Source organism: Peromyscus californicus, unplaced genomic scaffold (assembly GCF_007827085.1).
Source record: "Peromyscus californicus insignis strain IS unplaced genomic scaffold, ASM782708v3 Scaffold_21__1_contigs__length_65335640, whole genome shotgun sequence".
Lineage (NCBI taxonomy): Eukaryota > Metazoa > Chordata > Mammalia > Rodentia > Cricetidae > Peromyscus > Peromyscus californicus.
In genome coordinates, this window is record NW_026294514.1 from 16,543,848 (window position 1) to 16,548,177 (window position 4,330).

Sequence of the window (4,330 nt, forward strand, 5' to 3'; positions counted from 1 at the left end):
TATAGCTAAGAGTCTCCAAGAGCTAGCTAGCAAACACCAGCAGAAGTAGCAGGACGCACACCGAATTATATCTTGAAGGGGTTTAAGCTGGAATAATATGCTGGAGAAATAAGAGTATCGATCTGAGAATCTTCTCCCAGGATAAGAATGTGACACCATGACAAGTACCCTTGCAGGTGGCAGAAGCTCACATGGAGGGGGTTCCTCAAAGAATGGAAAAGGCAATGTGTATGCTAATCAAGATGGAAATGCCGGTGTCCCCACAGTCGGTGGTGGGAGAAGAGATCAGAATTATCCCGAGAGTCGGGCTCGGAGGACAGTGCAGAGAATAAGAGCATTTGCCATGCAAGCATGAGAATATGAATTTCAACCCCCAGCACCCATTTGAAGCCACGAACGACTGCATACCCACACATTCAGTGCTGTAGGAAGCCGAGACGAGAGGATCATTCAGGCTTGCAAGCCCCCGACCTAGCTCTAGTTCGATGGGAGATCCCATCTCAGGGGAACAAGGTAGAAAATGATAGCGCAGGACACAGGATATTCTCCTCTGGCCCGTGTGTACTCGTACCTACATGCTTATATCCACACACACACGTATACCATCTACACACGCACAATAAAAAAAAAAAAAAAACACGGAGCTGCTATAATAGACATACAAAAAGAATCCAGAAAAAAATCTAAAGGACAATTCGATTCTCAAAATGCGCTGGGGTGGGCAGCAGGGCCACCCAAGAACAAATGGCAGCTCTCCTAGGCCAAGGCTGGCAGCAGGAAAATCCACTGCAGATCCAGCCTCCCTGGTGAGATGGTATGGGTGCACTCCGAAATGACAGAGGCAGGTTGTCAACTCAGCCCCACCAGGAGCTAAGTGGCTTCTGTTATTGTCATGGGTGATAAGACTAGACAGGAAGGACCCAGAGCTTTGACCTGCCGGGGGATGACGTGGCTGGTTCACGGACGGTGAAGTAACTAGGTAGGCAGGCGAGCAGGCAACAAGGTTACTCTTTCGTTTGGGCCAACTGAAGGAATTACAGGTGGATGACAAGGAGACCAGGACGAATGGTTCCAATATATCTGTTGCCTGTTTTTATGACCAAGACCCCACTAGTAAAAAAGAGGTCGGCTCCCCAGGAGAAAGGCTTCTGTAGTACCGCCATAAATACACACTTTTTAATCTTTGTTTGTTTGAAGGGACAAGGCCTCTCTGCAGTCTAGGCTGACTTCAAACAGGTAATGCCACAGCTGCACTGTGTCTAGTAGCGTGACCACATAGGGTCACTGAGGACCTATAATGTTGTTAGTGTAACCAACGGGCTGATTTTCTTTGGCTTAAAATTTTTTTTGAACATACCTGATTTGGGTTTTAGAAAGCTTCGAGGCTCTCTGTTCCTCCCTGTTCCAGAGACAGCCTCATCTTTTCGTGCTGTGCCAGAGACACGATGGTGAATGTCAGAGTGAACAGATTTGTCCGTGTTGGATGCCTGGCTGCCAGGTTGCCTTCCAGTCTGGCAAAGTGAACATTGTTGCCATCAATGACCCCTTCATTGACCTCAACTACATGGTCTACGCATTCCAGTATGACTAAAGTATGACTCTACCCATGCCAAGTTTAACGGCACAGTCAAGGTTAAAAACGGAATGCTTGTCATGAACAGGAAGGCCATCACCATCTTCCAGGATAAAGATCCCTCCAACATCAACTGGGGTGATGCTGGTGCTGAGTATGTTGTGGAGTCTACTGATGTCTTCACTACCATGCAGAAGGCTGGGGCCCACTTGAAGGGTGGGGCCAAAAGGGTTGTCATCTCTGCCCCTTCTGCTGATACCCCCATGTCTCTGATGGGTGTGAACCATCCAAAGTACAACAATTCACTCAAGATCATCAGCAATGTTTCCTATACCACCAACTGCTTAGCCCCCCTGGCCAAGGTCATCCATGACAACTTTGGCGTTGTGGAAGAACTCGTGACCACACTCAATGCCATCACTGCCACCCAGAAGACTTTGGATGGCCCCTCTGGGAAGCTGTGGCATGATGGCCATGGGGCTGCCCAGAACATCATTCCTGCATCCACTGGTGCTGCCAAGGCTGTGGGCAAGGTCATCCCAGAGTTGAATTGGGAAGCTCACAGGTGTGACCTTCCATGTTCCTACCCTGAATGCGTCTGTCATGGATCTGACATGTCGCCTAGAGAAAGCGGCCACGTATGATGACATCAAGAAGATGGTGAAGCAGGCGTCAGAGGGACCACTAAAGGGCATCCTGGGCTACCCTGAGGACCAGGTTGTCTCCTGCGACTTTAACAGCAACCCTCACTCTTCCACCTTTGATGCTGGGGCTGGCATTGCTCTCAATGACAATTTTGTGAAGCTCATTCCCTGGTTTGACAATGAATTCGGCTACAGCAACAGGGTGGTGGACCTCATGGCCTACATGGCCTACATGGCCTACAAGGAGTAAGAAGCCCACCCTGGACCACCCACCCCAGCAAGAACACAAGAGCAAGAGAGAGACCCTCGGCTGCTGAGCAGTCCCTGTCCCAACTCAGCACCCAACACTGAACATCTCCCTTACAGTTTCCATCCCAGACCTCCAGAATAACAGGAGGGGCTTAGGGAGCCCTACTCTCTTGAACACTATCAATAAAGTTCACTGCGCCCATTAAGAAAAAAAAGAGGCCAGGCATGGTGGTGCACGCCTTTAATCCCAGCACTCGGGAGGCAGAGGCAGGTAGATCTCTATGAGTTCGAGGTCAACCTGGTCTACAAAGTGAGTTCTAGGATAGGCTCCAAAGCTACACAAAGAAACCCTGTCTTGAAAAAAAAACAAAAAAAAAAAAGAAAGAAAGAAAGAAAGGAAAAGCTTTGAGTAGATTTAAAGTAGCTTAATCATGTATATCTACTTTTGTAACCTTAAATGTATGGAATCTAAATATAGATTAAGATGTTAACATCTGAATTGGAATTTACTATAAATATGAATGCTTACTACCCCCCAAAATTATAAAATATGTCAATAATATTTTATACTTTCTGTTTGTTTTTCGAGACAAGGTTTCTCTGTGTATCCCTGGCTGTCCTGGAACTCACTGTAGCTCAGGCTGGTCTTGAACTTACAGAGATCCACCTGCCTCTGCCTCCTGAGTGCTGGGATTAAAGGCACGCACCACCACAGTCCAGCTATTTTATACTATCACATATTAAAATATTGTAATAGAAGTGAGTGTGGTGCTGTACAACTGTGATTCCAGCTAGCTGGGGTCAGAAATCGCTTGAACTCAGGAGTTTGATACCAAACCTTGTCTCCAGAACAAGAAAAATTAAAGAAATATTTAACAGATTTTGTGAGATAAAATATATTATTAAAATTAAATCCTTGTCTCTTTGCTCTTTTAATGTGGCTATTAAACATTCTTCATTAGGTATGCAGCTCACATAATGTACATGCTGTGGAAAGCCTCAGAGTCTAAAGGATGGGAGACAGTGGTTCCATCATGTCTCTAGTTAATTCTTCACCAGTCTGGGTCCTGCAAAAAACCAAACTACTGATCCCAAAGAGGAACTATAGACCGCCCCGCCCCCAGAGTCCACAGGTAGAGGCCCACTATAGCCACCATGACAAATCTGATGTCTTCCCTAGAGCAGATCACAAATTTCTTACCCATGGTATGTGGGTCTTGATTTGACAGGTGTGCTCTTCAAGAGGACCCAGGGCACTTTGCGTTCACATGGCACAGACAATTACAATTTTGAGTCATCCTCTCAACCCTCGTGGTTTTGGTAAGATCATCTCTCCCCCCCCCAGCTGATATTGTTTCCCATTTGTAAAATTAGACTGATTATATCCACTCCATGGGGTAGTATGAAGGCTGGCATAAGCGAATAGGTGTAACGTGCCTATGTTAGGCAAGAATTCTACTAACCAGAGGTCTGTCTCCCCCTAGGTGGTCCAGGAGGAGAACCTGATAGCTCAGACACACCAAGCAGGAGGACCAGAGTGAACAGGACACCCCCTCCCTTCAAGTATGATACATGGTGAGTGTGGCAGAGGCTGGCTCTCACCTGTCAACAGAGTGTGTCTATGATCCAGCTGGTATATCCATACTGAATACCAGAATGACGTTGGGTAACAGAAGTACGTTGGAAAGCTCTTTTAAAATGAATGGTCAATGTCTCAACTCCAGAGATTCTGAGATTGTAAGTTTTTTTAATATTGACACTCAATTCAATAATTGGAAAATTTTTCAATATTTTCAGAAGAACTGGTCTAGAGTATTTTACCAGCCTTCACTCCAGCTCAAGAGCGACAGGTGAGGGCTTCTAA

At 46.3% G+C, this 4,330-nt stretch overlaps 1 pseudogene; it reads left to right on the top strand.

Annotated features, from left to right (window-relative positions):
- The first annotated feature begins 1,445 nt into the window (after nucleotides 1-1,445).
- Nucleotides 1,446-2,467, top strand: LOC128118011 (glyceraldehyde-3-phosphate dehydrogenase-like; annotated as a pseudogene).
- The last annotated feature ends 1,863 nt before the right edge of the window (nucleotides 2,468-4,330 follow it).